The 17,293-nt window shown below is 39.1% G+C and overlaps 1 long non-coding RNA gene across 1 annotated transcript in view; it reads right to left on the reverse strand.

The window, feature by feature from the left end:
- Window positions 1–14,850: 14,850 nt before the first annotated feature.
- Window positions 14,851–17,293, reverse strand: part of LOC147584235 (uncharacterized) — an 82,134-nt gene continuing 79,691 nt past the window's right edge. The window contains exon 3 of the long non-coding RNA XR_015255257.1: window positions 14,851–15,013. This is a non-coding gene — a long non-coding RNA (uncharacterized LOC147584235). The remainder of the gene's footprint in view (window positions 15,014–17,293) is intronic.

Genomic DNA, 17,293 nt, shown 5'->3' on the forward strand with positions numbered 1-17,293 from the left:
TCATTAAGCTGTTGAAAAGATTACATGAAATAATATGTGCACCGCATGTAGTGTAGTCCCTGGCATACCATAAGTGTTCAATAAATGTTAGCTATTTTTACGGTAGAGTATCTTTGCCAGTCATTAACATCATAGCAAGATTTATTGCATGTGACAATCAGCTGTCACCTACAAAACAATCTTGGAGGAAGGACATGAATTTTGATGAGGGCACTTTATATATGGAGCATGGGGATCTTACAGAGAGGACAGGTACTGGTGGGTGGTTTCCACGCAGGAGGGTTTTTTTGTTTTCTTCTTTTTCCTCTGTAGCTCTGGTCCTTCCAACCCCTTAGACTTGAAGACTTTATAGGTTACTGGTAGGCTTCTGACGTTCATATGAACACACAACTCATCACTGATCTAAAGGGCTACAAAGGTACCCAGAATCAGAACTGATAAGCTGAGCAAGGAGTTTAAATATTTGGGGATTAAATCTTTATAATACAAACAGTATGCAGTTTAACCTAATTTGTGGGTCCACCCCCCTTCTCCGCCCCATAATGGCACACATGGTCCATGATACCCCTTGTCAAGTACCTGCGAAAGAGAGTTGTAATTGTCTAGGAGTCCAGTTTAGAAGCCTTTCTCAGTAGAGGTTGTCTCTATTGGTAGCCAGCCTCCTTGGGATAATAACCAGTGTGGACATTCAACAAGTGATTCCTGAATACCTTCCATCTGCCCAACTTTAGGGTTCAACTGTTTCATTGTTTCCCAGTCAAGATGGCTTTGTCAGCCCCTAGTTGATCTGGAAGGTAATTCCAGGGTCCAGCAGGCACCACCCTGCACCACCACCCCTCTGCAGTGCATAGTCATTTTCACGGCAGTCATGTTAGGGGCATCTGGTCAAAGAAGAGATTGGAATTTCTTGGCAGAAGGAAGCCTAACAAACAACCATAAAAGGATTTTCTAAATATGTCCACAATCCAATATAACCCTCGGTAATTTGATTTGTAGGAAATGGAGAGCAGAACATTACACACAGAGTGCTTATCTATAATTCATAATAATTACTGTAATGGGGAATCTATTGTATAGATAGATGTAGGAACACAAGTTACACCCCCATAAGAATGCACTGCTGGCTGACACAGCCCTTCACACCCTCCTAATCTGCCTACCTTGTAGTGCACATCACTTAGTTGTCCAGAAGATTTAAAGCTTTGGGGGGGGGTACCTGTTGAAAGATGAAGAGTTTCTCCTTTTGATTAGAGAGATCACTGACCCATTTTGGAGGAACTTAAGCACTTCCTTAGCCTGGTTTTTCTCTAGTATTCTGGGTTTTGAGCAATTACAACCTAACATTTGAGAACTTATTTATTCGTTATATTTGTGATCTAGTGTTATAACAGGGACAGTTTCCCTTCAATGGGAGTGATGGGGCCTCTTCAGTTCCTTGTGCCCCTGAAGATTCAAATTCAATCAGGCTGAAGGCTGATATGCCATTAGGGGATGTGGCTCCTTGAAAAGGGGCTGCAGGGAAAAACAAATTTGTGAAGAACAATACAAACAAAAATGGAAAGAGGTAAACTTTGTTTTGAATGCAGACTTTAGAATTGCATATTCTTTTACCATAGAAGTCTGTTTATCTTTGTTGGATTGTAAGATATCTATGCCTATCTATAAATAAATACATATTTCCTGAAAGTAAGGGTAGAGTATGCTACATATTTCACAAGAAAATAATTGTGGTATCTTTGTTCTTTTACTTTAAGCATTTTTTTCATAACGGACATCTCCCTTTCCCAGATGTCCCTTCTGACCCTCGAATTCCACCCCAAAGGGCTTTCTGTTAGCTGCTACTTCAAACACTGATAATAGTCTCTTTTAGTTGTTCTTTTTACAGTTTATAATTGTCCATCATCATTTGCTTTTGGTCTGTCTAGGAGACATTCAAAATCTGGCCAGTACTTTATTTTTAGTGGCAGAGCGTGTCTACTCCTCAGCTGTTGGGAATGCTGGTCCTGGCTGCGAATCTTGTTTGCTTTAAGTTGCAATGCTTTTGCCCCATGTGTTTTAGTTTTTGGAAGCAGCTGTATCGGTAAAGCTTCTGGCTGAATTACCGGACAAAGCCCACATTATAAAAATCCTCAACTTGTTTGCTCTTCACTTCAAAAAGGCTGTGGGCTGCCAGCTTGTCATACTCATATTACCCACATGCCTGTTTAAGTTTTCACCAGCAGGCATGAATCTCTTGGTCTCTCCTTTTTTTTTTTTTTTTTTTTTTTTTTTTTTTTTTTTTTTTTTTTTTTTTTTTTTTTGGCGATTGGTTGGCCTATAGCTATTTGGTTTGATACTGATCTGTCAAAGACAAACCATGAAGTGGTTGGCACAGACAGCTGGCAGTCTGTGGCTCTCCTATTAGCAAGGAGAGGGTTTTGGATAGAGGATTTTACTTTTTCCTCTGGTCATCGTCTTCTGAATAGAGCTAAAACTGGCACAGAAGACTTTTGCTGGTTTTTGCAAAGCTAATTTCTCAGTCCTTAAACTCAGAATTCGTGTGGGGTAAGGGTGAGTCTGTTTGTCAGCATCAGGGACTCTAAGGCAGTAAAGCAGGATACGGTAGGAAACAGTCTTATGTGCCTAGACATCGAAAGGAGGAGGAAGTTTCAGTTGGTTGGTGGCCCATAAAAGCAATGGCTTCCATGCTATGTGGTTGTTCAGTTGCTTAAATTGCCACCATCTCACTGCTTTCATTGCCCCTAAACTAATCCTTCTGTTTCTCTAAATCTCATAATGCTTACTGGGCCTTCGCTGCCATTTCTGATTTTTATTATCACCACAACCTGTCTTTCATCTTTCCTTATGATTGTTTTCTGTCTTGGAGAACTTCTGGATAGCTGGAGAGTTTAGTGGATGGAAGTTGAATTGATCTGCAGTTGGTTATTGGTATTTATATCAGATATCATGGATTCCATCCTCCAGTGTTCAAGATAAATGATAGGTGACAAGAGAATTAGCTTCCTTTGGGTCTTTACAGAGTCTGGTTCTGACAAGGGATGTCAGTGCAGACTTAAACAGCAGACCTCTGGATTTAGCTTTTGGAAGTGTTCTCAGCATCAAAACCTTAGTTTAAATAGTAGTAAATCTTGTGCTTGAATTAAAAGCAGAAAAAAAATTTCTGAGCACTGCCAAGACTAGAGGTGCAAACTCTCAGCCTTTGGAGCTGATCTGGTTCGCAGATGAGATTTTGTTTAGCCTGAACGTTTATACTCCACCAAATAACTGTTTTTTTTTTCCTCCTCTTTGAGCTGAGTTCATTGTCATCACTCACAAACTTAAAAATTGGGAGAATTCACATAAAAATCTTAATTTCCAGCTTCTTGGGAAACTGCAAATTCTGGCAATACTGGGCTTATATTCTTTCCTGCAAAACAACTGATGGAGCTTCATAGCTGCTGTCCTTTTAAATCAACAAGTTCAGCCCAGGCTCCAAGAATCCCTGTGAATTCTCTGTTACTGAGACCAGTGTTAATTGCCACTCATCCTGTTTGCAATTTTGCTATTTTAAAGATAGTGTTAGAAATCTTTAACATTGTGCCCGTGTCACCTTGCTTTCTTCTCCTATTGTATTTACTTTCTTAGCCCCTAAAAATATTTGCCTTTGTGGTGTCTGCCTTCATCTCTCTATGAGGAATAGAAAATACAGAGCAAAGAATGACAGGTCCTCTTATCAAGACACTCACAAAATGGGTCTGTTGGATTTATTTTGTGTGGTTTGTTTTTGTAAAATTCTGGTGTCTGAATACTTGTGGTGTCAGGAATAATGTCTAAGGCAGATGCAAAAGAGACTTTGTTATCTCTGTTAGATATAAGTGATTCAGGATGGCAATAATACACTGGGTGAGGAGGGAGTCTGAGAGGTCACAGGACTGTGGAAAGCTTAAGTATAATGAACTGTGAATCCTTTGAAGAAAAACAAGCCTTTCTTATCCTTCTCTATGCTTGAGATTACAAAAGAAAACTCAGGCTTGAACCCTACCTCCTTTCCAGACTGCATCAAATGAGGAAATATGAGAGCCATTGTGTATTGTCTTGAGGCTCACTGTATGTAGTGCAGACTTCCCAGCTGAGTTCTATGTGTGTGTGTAGAGAGAGGACCGTGGATGGAAGAACCTGCTAAGAATTCATTCATTATACCACGTGCCCCTTGGATTTGGGGCATTCAATGCCCATGGAGCCTCATCATGGGAAGGGGCACATCAAGGAGAAATCACATAAAATATCCTCTGGGTGCTTGATAAATATTTCAAAATGAATGTGTAGCACAATGTTTGTTTGTTTGTTTGTTTGTTTTTAATAAGGAACTCAGAACAAAAAGTGATCAGCTCCTGGCTTTTTAAAGATTGGCTCCTTAGGAAGACACTGCCATTTGAAATTACTTAACATTTTTACCCCAATATAAATGCTTAAGGCAAGAACTAGATTTTATACCTAGCAAATAGCAATGTAAATGTCAAAGAACATATTCCAGAGCATTACACTTACAGCTCTTAAAATGGCATCTTAGAACGGTATTAATCACTGTCAGTTTTGCATACAACGTTTCATCAATTAAATAGCAGGAGGACCTGTCCTTTCATGGAAAGCAAATAACACATATGGATTTCCTCTTAGCAATTAGCTGAACATTCTGCATTTCCTTCTTGCTTGCAAAAAGGGTTTGGACTGAAACCATCAACATGTTTGTGTTCTTCATCGGTAAAGCAAAGCAGATGTGTAACAGCTTCAGTAGAATCCAGATTCATTTATAAAGTATCTTGTGAAACATCTTGATGTGGAAGCATTTCTGTATCGTTAGATCTTTTAGAGTTGGATAGAGGGTGACACCCTATAAAAGTTGCGAAGTGCTTTAAACTTTGTCGTGTCTTGAGCTGAGGTTTTCAAGACTGTGTCACTGTGTGTATGTAGAGGGGATTTTAAAACTTTCAAGCTTAATGTGAAAAATTTGTTTCCAGCAGGGACTAGTTTCAGCTAGGTCTATGGATTTATAAAATGATGAGGCAATTTTATGCAGCAGAGACTGATGATAGAAATGCAGTTTACATAAATGGCAATGGATTAGCACTTAAACCACTCTCCACGTATGTTTAAACAATCTTCCACGACCCTCAAAACTCTCCTTTTATAAACTTCATCATTTATCTGGGATTAAAAGGGCAATGTTTTGACAACACTGTTGATTTACATGTAACTCATCATTTGTTTATCATTTATCTGAGATGATTAGTGCCTGAACTTCATACGCCTGGAATGTCTATTACACTTGTTTACATTTTTGGTAGCTGATGCCCTTTTTAATGTACTTTTTAGGGCTCAGGACAGCTTGGTGTGACTTTGATGATCCTTCTAGAAATCAGTCCCATCTAAGCCTGAGGGAAGTTTAAGATTTATAACTTTTCAGCAAGGTTGAGTTTTAGTGATAATCCATCAAAGTTCTTAGTATTCTTCTCAGACCCTAGTCTCAGACCTACTCCGACAAGATGCATTGGTCACTGAAAATTGGCCCTCAAGGCCATGAAATCCTGTAGAGGGTCAGGAATACAGCACCAGGCATAAGTATTCTCAAATGTGAAGATGTAAGTGAACAAACAGAAATGTGGAAGAGATACAGGAATAGAAACTCTATATTGGTAAAATACACATACATAAACATACACACACATGCACACACACATACGTATATTCTAGGTAAGATATATTATTATACTTCAATTATCATCTGCTCATCTAAAATAGCTTTTGCATTCATTTGTATTTCCAATGATAGAGATTGCCTGTTGCCAACTATTTGTTCTTATCTTTCCCTCATCTAGGACCATCTTAAATTGATACTGTAGCTTAAAATAAGAAGGAGACATTCAGAGGAAGTGACTGAAAATAATTTCTATTTGTAGAACAATTTCAGTGGCTAGGTGAATGACTGTATACTTCATAAACTTAAAGTTTAACAAGGTGGCAAATTTGTATTTTTATTCAATAAGATCCCTGTGAAAGCTATTATGAGCAAAAGCATTCTGAGCAGAAGACAAACTCTGCTCCACGGGTACTGCAAAAGGTATGGGGATTCACATGTTGGGAGCTCTAGATGTGTCAACTATGCTGGGCAGAGTAAGAAGGAGAAGAACATGACAGGAGGTGAGCATGGAGAGACAGATAGATAGATGATAGATAGATAGATAGATAGATAGATAGATAGATAGAGGAAGAGGCAACTCCCATGAGAAGGAGAACTACAGTGAAAGACATCCAAAAATAATTTTTAGGAAGAATTCCTGTGACATTTGTGTAAATTCTCCACATTACCTATTAAAGGCAATTCGCAATCAAGATTTATGTAATACTTTAGCCCTTCTGTGGCTAGAGTGCTGTTTCATTTAATGTAATCCTATTCAGAGACCAGTCCAAGTGGGAGTCAGCTATATATCTAGGCTATATACGGGTTTTGGATATAAATCATTACCCTAGAAATAGGTTAAAAGTGCATCTTCACTATGATAATTTATGTTTTGTTATTATATGGAAGTAAATATTATACAATTTGGACTGTATAGTTATTTCAAATAAACAAAATACAGACATATAGGAATGTTCCTTCTCTTGTGTTATATATCTGCCTATAGAAATATATCTGTAATAGGGAAAGGTAGATGCAGAGATTTTGGAGAGATTTAGGAGTAAGCCATATAGTTCTAGAACTGGATCAAAAACACGAAGAAGTGAGCTTTATCAATACACACAATGTCCAGGTAGGACTTAGACTCAACGGTACTTTCTTAGATGATGTATTAGCAAAATTATCCAGAGAAGAGGAGCTGACTGAAAGGACTCCGTCTCTATCTTTTAGGAGATAAGAGCCTCTGGATGAGAAGGTCATGAGACAGCAATAAGAAAACGGTAAAGTAAAATATCCAACAGCTAGAACTTAAAGTCACAGGGATAGAGTGGTGAATTGCTGGTGGAGACGGGAGGTAAGAAGGGAGAGAGAACAATTTCCTTATATTATTATGTATAAGCCGGATCATTCATTCACTGTGTCATTGATTCTTGGGCAGATTCTAATCAGTTAAGGATTGCTCTTAGAGATAAAGCTCTTAGACGGGATAAAGTTACGGTAGTTCATGTAATGGCTACAGTTTAAGAGCAAAGATGGCTGTTGCATCTGGCTCGCTTAGGAACAGTCCTCTGGTTGGGCTGGATCTGGTGCTATTAGTCTGTGTTCCATAGCATGTTGGTTGGTTTGAGATTAATGGCTGAGAATCAACAGAGAAAGCCTTAAAAATTCCCTTGTGAACAAACAAGCTAAAAATTGATTTTTAACTTAGATTCAGTGGACATCCATTTACTGAGAAAATTGGAGTTGCTCTTGGGAAGGAAGAAGAGGTCAGTGACAGCCATGCTTGGGCTTGTTCAATGCTTTTGAGTTACCTCAGTTGACGAGAACAAATCCCTGGGGACTTGGCTGTAACCGTGGGACTGGAATTAAGCAGGCTTTGACCCCCCCCCCCCCGCCCCCAGTTGAGATCAACTCTCTTAGAAACTTGAGAAATTAGTAGGAGGTGCTATGCCAGGCACTGGAGTAAAGGTCTCTAAATGTAGTTAGAGAAGCCACTAAAATAGAACAAAGACAAATAGCCCCAGAGCAGGGAAATGCCACCGACTAAGTGAGAGTCTACAGTCTTTCAGGTTATCCAGAGATGCAAACTCACCGGGCACTGCCCCAGAGAAGAGCTGAAATTCACATTTTGAATTGACAACTATGAATCAGTGAGACCTCAGTGTTCAGACTGAAGCAACTGGAACTGCAGGCCATCCACCAGGGGGCAGTAAGTTGAAGCAGGCATGGTCAATTTGACTCTTGAAGCAGATTTACTATTCAATAGGCAACTTGTTTGGATTTTATTACCAAATCAAGGAGCCATCACAATTTTTCCTGGAGGAAAAAGAGGCAACTTTAGCAAACCTCCAGGAACACAAAGGCCTGAGATGCTGACATGATTTGGAAAGCTGGAATGATACACTTAATGCTTTAGTTTCACAGAGTCTGATTCCCCACAAATAAGGTCTACTTGGGCCTGGACAAGCAGATTGCAAACCCTGAAGAGGCTGGTTATGATCAGGTTTGAGACTTGCCTCCTTGTTTGTTTCAGGACAGGCACGGTGATAATAAAGTTGCTTTGCTTCTCTAGCCATCCACTCCTCAGGGTTTTGCAGACCTTAGGGCACAGAGGTTGCTCAGAAATTTGGGCTGGGGGAGGACAAGAGATGATCCTATCTTTGTTTTTGTTGTTTTAGAAAAAGCTTTGAGTGGCTGTCAGCTCCCCAAGGGAATGAGTTAAGTGAATACACCTTTTTCCTTCTATTAACTAGCAACACTGACTCTGCAGGAGGGTTGGACTTCCTCAGAAACCTGACAAGTTTTGCTTCTGGACATGCTAAGAGGAGCCTCAAAGGGTCACAGTGCCCGAGAGGAATCATGAACAGCTCAGGAAAGGAAGGGGAATCCAGAAACTGAGTATGAGATTTCATAATGTGAAAAGGAAGAGTCCCAAGGTAGCACATATAGAGATTGGGATTGTCTTTGCAGAATACTACCATGATACAACCAGAGAGATGCTGTAACAATACATACTAGCTAACGCTTATTTTGCATCTGCCGTGTGATGGGCACTGTTTTAAATGCTTACATATGATGATTTATTTAATCTACACAATAACCCTAGGGTGAGATACCATCATGACTACATTTTGTAGACGGAGAAACTGAGGCACAGAGACGTAAAGATCTCCCAAAGCAGGGCTCAGTGACTCAGCCTGTGCTTTTATTTTTTTATTTTTTATTTTTTATTTTTTATTTTTTTTTGCTCTTATGGCCTCCTTTTATTTATTTATTTATTTTTATTTATTTATTTATATATGAAATTTATTGTCAAATTGGTTTCCATACAACACCCAGTGCTCATCCCAAAAGGTGCCCTCCTCAATACCCATCACCCACCCTCTCCTCCCTCCCACCCCCCATCAACCCTCAGTTTGCTCTCAGTTCTCAACAGTCTCTTATGCTTTGGCTCTCTCCCACTCTAACCTCTTTTTTTTTTTTTTTTTTGTTCCCCTCCCCCATGGGTTTCTCTTAAGTTTCTCAGGATCCACATAAGAGTGAAACCATATGGTATCTGTCTTTCTCTGTATGGCTTATTTCACTTAGCATCACACTCTCCAGTTCCATCCACGTTGCTACAAAAGGCCATATTTCATTTTTTCTCATTGCCACGTAGTATTCCATAGTGTATATAAACCACAATTTCTTTATCCATTCATCAGTTGATGGACATTTAGGCTCTTTCCATAATTTGGCTATTGTTGAGAGTGCTGCTATGAACATTGGGGTACAAGTGCCCCTATGCATCAGTACTCCTGTGTCCCTTGGATAAATTCCTAGCAGTGCTATTGCTGGGTCATAGGGTAGGTCTATTTTTAATTTTCTGAGGAACCTCCACACTGCTTTCCAGAGCGGCTGCACCAATTTGCATTCCCACCAACAGTGCAAGAGGGTTCCCGTTTCTCCACATCCTCTCCAGCATCTATAGTCTCCTGATTTGTTCATTTTGGCCACTCTGACTGGCGTGAGGTGATACCTGAGTGTGGTTTTGATTTGTATTTCCCTGATAAGGAGCGACGCTGAACATCTTTTCATGTGCCTGTTGGCCATCCGGATGTCTTCTTTAGAGAAGTGTCTATTCATGTTTTCTGCCCATTTCTTCACTGGGTTATTTGCTTTTCGGGTGTGGAGTTTGGTGAGCTCTTTATAGATTTTGGATACTAGCCCTTTGTCCGATATGTCATTTGCAAATATCTTTTCCCATTCCGTTGGTTGCCTTTTAGTTTTGTTGGTTGTTTCCTTTGCTGTGCAGAAGCTTTTTATCTTCATAAGGTCCCAGTAATTCACTTTTGCTTTTAATTCCCTTGCCTTTGGGGATGTGTCGAGTAAGAGATTGCTACCGCTGAGGTCAGAGAGGTCTTTTCCTGCTTTCTCCTCTAAGGTTTGGATGGTTTCCTGTCTCACATTCAGGTCCTTTATCCATTTTGAGTTTATTTTTGTGAATGGTGTGAGAAAGTGGTCTAGTTTCAACTTTCTGCATGTTGCTGTCCAGTTCTCCCAGCACCATTTGTTAAAGAGACTGTCTTTTTTCCATTGGATGTTCTTTCCTGCTTTGTCAAAGATGAGTTGGCCATACGTTTGTGGGTCTAGTTCTGGGGTTTCTATTCTATTCCATTGGTCTATGTGTTTGTTTTTGTGCCACAGCCTGTGCTTTTAGTATGCTGTTCTGCTTCACAAATGTGGCAGACAATTTCTTCATCAGGGTTTCAGGGGGGCAGAGTGCCAGAGTTGATTATTATGAGAAAGGTAGTTGTGGGGCACGTGGGTGGCTCAGTCAGTTAAGCATCCAACTTCAGCACAGCTCATGATCTCACAGTTCATGAGTTCAAGCCCACGCTGGGCTCTGTGCTGACAGCTCAAAGCCTGGAGCCTGCTTCGGATTCTGTGTGTCTCTCTCTGTGTCCCTCCCCCACTCACGCTCTATCTTTCTCTCTCTCAAAAATAAACATTAAAAGCAAGCAAGCAAGCAAGCAAGCAAGACAGGAAGAAAGGTAGTTATAAATTTGAGGTACAGGGAAACTCATCAAATAAGGTATTTAGAAAGCATTTTATGTTGAATGTTATGTATCCCCTGTCTCTGACACCCCTATACTTCAGTTTTAAGAAATTATGACTAAAAAATCTGTATTATTTTTCAATATTTCTGGGATTGAATTTCTCTTTGAATGTAGCACTGTGTAAAAAAATGGGTCCATGATTCAGGTTGCAATGGTTGGTCTAGTTTAGAAAAAATTCTGTCACTAGTTATGCAGTTGCCATTTTTCCTTCTTTTGTGTAAGTTTTTTACTCAAAGTCATTAAAGCTCTTTAACAGTTGGAACTTCAGAATAATAAAGACTGCAGCGTGAGGTGGCACTACTGTGGCATAATGGTTCCAAGCACAGTGCGGTGTCTTATCCTGTTTTGTGTCCCAGGTCCTCTTCTGAATAGTTGTGTGACCTCAGGAAAATCACAAGAACTATCTGAGCCTTAGGATCTCTTCTGTAAAAAGCAGAAAATAATCTTTACTTAAAAGTGTTTTTGAGAGTATTGGATGAGGTTGTGATTGTAAAATGGTAAAATGCCTGGCAAATAGTGAGAATATAGTGTAATATATTACTCTTGTTATTCTTAGCACTTCTCTTTTTTGATTGCTGATATCATCTTTAGTCTGAACTTCAGAAACACATCAACTTAGGCTGGATACCAGGTGATCTGACCGTAGTCACCTACTGCTGTACCTGGTCATTAACAGTTATCAACAGTACCAGACTTTGATAATCCTCCATTTTCTGAAATAAGTTTTGCACCTGGCTTCTGATATTCCTCCTACCATAGTGGTTACTTATCTCACAACTAATTCCTGTTCATCTTCCCATCTTCTTAATATCAAAGTATGCCAAGGCTTCGTTCTTGGAACTCTCCTTTATCTGCACTCCCTTTGTCTCTTGTTTTTTAATATGAGTATCTTTAAAAAACTGGATTAATTAATTAAATCCCAGTATAATGAAAGTACAGTGTTGTATTAGTTTCAGGTGCACAATATAGTGGTTCAGCAATTCTGTACATTACTCAATGCTCATCATAAGTGTACTCTTAATCCCCTTCACCTATTTCCTACCCACTGTCCCTCTGGTAACCATCACTTTGTCCTCTATAATTAGGAGTTGTTGTTTTTTGTCTTCTTTTTTTCTTTGTACTTTGTTTTGTTTCTTAAATTCCACATATGAGTGAAATAATACGGTATTTGTCTTTCTTTCTCTAACTTATTTCACGTAGCATTATACCCTCTAGGTCCATCCATGTTGTTGCAAATATCAAGATATTACTTTTTTATGGTTGAGTGATATTTCATTGTATATACATACCACATCTTCTTATCCAGTTATCTGTTTATGGACACTTGAGTTGCTTCCATAACTTGGCTATTGCAAATAATGCTGCAATATATATAGGTGTGCATACTCAAATTAGTGTTTTGTTTTCTTTGGGGAAATACTCCATAGTGGAATTACTGGATCATATGGCAATTCTATTTTTAATTTTGTGAGGCACCTCCATACTGTTTTCCACAGTGGTTGAACCAACTTTCCTACCAATAATGCATGAGGATTTCTTTTTCTCCACATCCTGCCAACAGTTATTCTTTCTTGTGTTTTTGATTTTAGCCAATCTGACAGGTGCAAGGTGATATTTTGTGGTTTCGATTTGCATTTCTCTGATGATGAGTAAAGTTGAGAATCTTTTCATGTCTGTTGGCCATCTGTATGTCTTCTTTGGGGAAAAATGTCTGTTCATGTCTTGTATCCAATTTTTACTGGATTATTTGTTTTTTTGGTGTTGAGTTGTGTAAGTAATTTGAGTATCTTTTTAATGTCACATTCACATTGACTGCTCCCAACTTTATATCTCCCAAGTAAAACTCAATTTAGACTCACATATTCAATTGCTTATTAACATCTCTACTCAGATGCGTAATACACACAACACACTAATCATGCAAAACACTTGACTTCCCTCGAAAACTCATTCTATCCACACTCTTCCCTATCTCTAGTTTCTAAAAAAAACAAACAAAAACAAATAAGAAAAAAAACACACCAGAAAACCTGAAATTATTCTTGGTTCCCCTTTTTCCTCATGTACTACATTCATGCCATTCCATCAGAAAACCCTACTGACTTCATCTTCAAAATATTTCCAGAACCCAACTACTTCTCGCTCAGTACCTCTTCTGATGCCATCCAGGTCCAAGCTACCATCATCTCTTGTCTTCATTTTTGCAAATGCCTCCTAACTGGCTTTATTGCTCCTACCCCTGCCTCCCTCAGTCTGTCCTCAACACATTATTCCAAGTAATCCACTTAAAACTTAACTAAGATGCCGTTATGCCTCTGTTCACATCCAGTGTCACTCAAACGGAAGCCAAATAATAATTATAGTTGAGGCCACTTTCCTCTCTAACTTCTTGGACTTTTTTCTATTGCACACTTATTCTCTAGCCATACTGGTGCCCTTGATTTTCCTTGAGTATGTTAGGCTCACTCCTTTCTCAGGGCATTTGCACTGGCTTTTCTCTCTGCCCCAATACTTTGCTTACAAATATTGGTAAAACACCCTCTCACCTCACTTCGACCACTCTATTTACAATGGTAATCCCTCCTTATCTCTATCTCCTTCACAAAGGTAAACTTGATTAAGACATTTGACTGTACTCTTTTTTGCAAACCAATTAGCACCTATTAACAGGCTCTGTATTTTATTATTGATTTTGTCTATTGTCTGATTCCTCAATTTGAATATTTCAGCTCCACCACACCACCAGTCCACTGCTGTATTCTGAGTGCTAAGAACAACAGTTTTGGTAAATGGTAACAACAGCCCTGAGTGACATGTTAGACATTCAATCGGCACTGGTTGAATAAAGGAACAATTTGTTTATTCCTTATGAATTAGACAGTGTTTTGGCACCTTATTGCACCAATTACTGGAGTCAACAGGTATGGCTGCATACTATATAAATTTCAGTTCCTTTACAAGGCTGATTTCAAATATTTGGCATGAAAATGCATAGATCTTGGTCTCTGTCATCTTAAACGTTTACAGTAACATTTCCTTCTGGGGTGTGTAGTTATGAAAATATCATCTTGGTTCTCATTCCCTGTTCTCCACCAAAAAGAATGGAGAATTGCTCAGCTGAGAGAAAAAAAAATAGTATGTATTTTTTTAAATCTTCTCTTTAGTGTTGAGAATTCTATTCTTTTCATTCTCACTTGTGACACCACTGGTATTGCAAACAATAGAACCCAATACTAAAATTTCCCTGCCATTTGGAATTCAGGCAATAGCTGCCTTGATCCCTGCTCTTCTCTTGCCAACAATTGGAGGAGCTATTACATTACATGCATGGACTGTCCAATGAACAGCAGGCCAGGTGTCACTTTGAGTGACAGCCTTCCAGTTTGCAAACACTGTAATTCTGTTCATTCAATTGAGTGATGTGTGGCTGTATGTCACTTTGCCTTCAAAATATCTCCTCTTAACTTGCACTGTTTTGACTGCATTTTGGAGTTGATGCTGTAAGGAGAGGGTGGTATAATGCAGAGAGCACTGACAGTTTGAAGCATGTGCAAGCTGGAACATATCTCCTGCTGCAATGTTTATATCTTTGGCTAATAGTGATATAATTCCTCTTTCCTTTTTAAGTGACAGGTAGTTGGGATTTGTGCTTTTGTTCTTCTATAAAAGGAAAAGCAGGTTCGTGTGGTCTGTAAGAGTAGGATTCATCTAGTTTTAAGATTTGGATCTAATTCCTCAACAACATTCTTAGATTAACTTAGTTGAATGGAAATAATAAAACTATGGCTGTGCTAAACTGATTCTGTCATCTTACTCAAAATGGAGATCATTGTGTGGTTGATTTAGCTGCAGTTGTTCTCATTTGATGTTACTGTCAAGATAGCCACAATGATGAGCTTGGAAACGAAGTGGTCTGTTTAATTGGCCACAGGTGATAGTCAACGGACTAGTGTTTTTCTTAGCAGCATTTAGCAGGGCTGTTTTTTCTCAAGTGTTCTGTGATGTTAAGTAAAAACATCTATATTGCCACTGACCCAGGCAGCAGTATAGTTGCTTTAGTTAGATGAACAATTTCCTAAAAATTGGGAAGACTTACCATTCTTCAGAGTCAGACCTCGAGTGGGAAGAAAAGCACCTCTCTTTGTGGCAATCTGTTCTTTATCCAAACAACAGCAGCATCATATTATGAAGGTCTGGACCTTTAGGATGGGGACTGAGACTTCATACTTTCAGAGAAGACTTTTCTCTGGTCTGAGTTCTGTTTTAGAGAGATGAATGTGTCAGAGACTGCTATGCATTGCCAAAATTCATTTTCTGCTCTTTCTGGGGAAACAGCTAGACTTACTTTCCAGTCTTTCTTTGGTTATGTGAAGGTATATGATAAGAGTTTTGGCCAGTGAAAATTTGAGTAGAAGTGATCTGTGTCACTTCTTTGTCAAAGTGGTAAAGATACAGATGTGTCTTCCCTATCTGCTGGCTGAATGGAGGCACTCCACGGACCCAGATATGGGTGGGACCATGAGAGAGAAAGATCCTGAATTCCTGAATGGAGACTGCTTGAGTAGAAACACCTGTGTTGCAGTGTAACATGCGAGTGTACAGGAGTTTTCAGTCATTGAGATTTTAGGATTTACTTGCAAACAACAGCTAGCATTACTGTCCTAATTAGCCTGTCAGCCAAAGGCTGAATGAAGAGGGAAGATTCTGGAGTAAATAGGACCAGTTGGACTGCTCTTGTAATTCCGCCTAATTCTACAGTTGATGCAAGCAAGAAAAAAAAAGAATTTTGAATAAATATTTATTATGCTACAACATAAATGACAAATTAAAAGGGACAAAGATAATCTCAATATTTTAAGCTGAGAAATTGGAACAGTAGTTACCTCAAAGAGTGACATTGGAAGAAGAGCTGAAGTGGGGATAATGATTATGAAGTGGATGCAGTGAATGTTGTTTGGCGTATGAACAATATGAAGAGTTGGAAATACAAAATGGGAGACTAGGTGAGAGGTTAGAGTGCAGCTTTAGATTTATGAGTCATTAACGTCTGCAAAGAAACTGAGAGGAATGGTAGATAAGAAGTATAATGGTAGCATAGATGAGGATCCTACTGTTAAAAGAGAAATAGGAATGGGTAAAGAAGGCAGAAAAATAACCACTAGAGACATATAAATGAAAGACAAATGAAAGAGCAATGTAACATAAAAGCAGAGAAGAGAGTTTGCTAAGTAACTTTGCTTTGACTTTTTAAGGCTCCTTCCTGTAGACATACCTTTGCATGACTGTGAAGGATTTATATACCTATATATTGCTACTTTGTAATTTTTAAGGGATGGTCACTGGACTGGCCTACTGTAAGCCTAGGGCAAAAGAAGCATGGAAAGGCATAGGGCACATTTTGGGTTAGGTATATATTTCAACATCTATCACATATTTGTTGAGCATCTTTGATGTGCTAAGCATTGAATAAAATGGGTAAAATGGGAGATGGTCATACTACTAGCCATAACACAGAGTCATAGGTGCCCTGATGTGCTTTGGGGATGCAAGGCTGGGGTTGATGAATTTGTTTCCCCTGAGACGATATGTCAGAAGGTGATATCAAAGCAAAGTAAATTTCAAACAGAGAGTGCACAATGAGCAAAGGCAAATAAGCACATAGATGGGAAAGAACCGAGGAATGGTGAGAGGTCATGTTTGGCTACTGGGTGATGAGGCTGGAAAAGGGAGGGCCTTTTGGACTTGTTCTGTAGCACTGTAGCTCTACTGAGGATTTTAAAAAGAGGAGAGACAAAGATCTCTGCTCTGGAAACATGGTTCTGGTAGACTTGAGGAGGCAGAATTAGATAGATATGGGAGAAACAGGAAACATGGAGCACCATTAAAAGACTATTGCAATTGTCAGGTAAGAAATAATGAGAGCTCAGTAAGTAGAGTGGTAGGCATAGGAAGGAAGAAGGGAACATATATGAACATGTTTTAGAATTGGAAATGGTAGAGTTCTCTGACAGACTAGATGTAGAAATGAGTGGAAAGCTTAAGAAAATTCAACACTGCTGCCTAAATTTGAGAAGCCATTAAAGGTGTAGGGCGTGAGAAATTGGTATTATATATTTAGATTATTATCCACTACATCTAATCTGGGGGAAAAATTGCCTTCAGCTTCAAGGAATATCCAGAATCCAACTGCTTCTCATCATTTCCTCCTCTATTACTCTAGAGCAAGCTACTCTTCTCTTTTGCCTGGATTATTACAATGCCTTCTAGTGTCCCTGAATCTACCCTTGGCTTTTGATAGTCTATTCTCGATGCAATGGGCAAAATTATCCTGCTAAAATATAAGGGCAAGCATCTCCTCTTCTCAATATCATTCACTAGCTTTCTACCTTCCTCAGAGTAAAACCAAAATTCTCATATAATCTACAAAGAATTGTCCAATCTGCCATCCTTTATGTTCCCCTCTCATTCACACATCCACAACCACACACCCATTCCTGCCATCTGGCTCCCTTAGCTACAGCTTCATTGGCTTCCTTGT

Source organism: Puma concolor, chromosome A1 (genome assembly GCF_028749965.1).
Source record: "Puma concolor isolate L17-30 chromosome A1, mPumCon1.1.hap2, whole genome shotgun sequence".
NCBI lineage: Eukaryota > Metazoa > Chordata > Mammalia > Carnivora > Felidae > Puma > Puma concolor.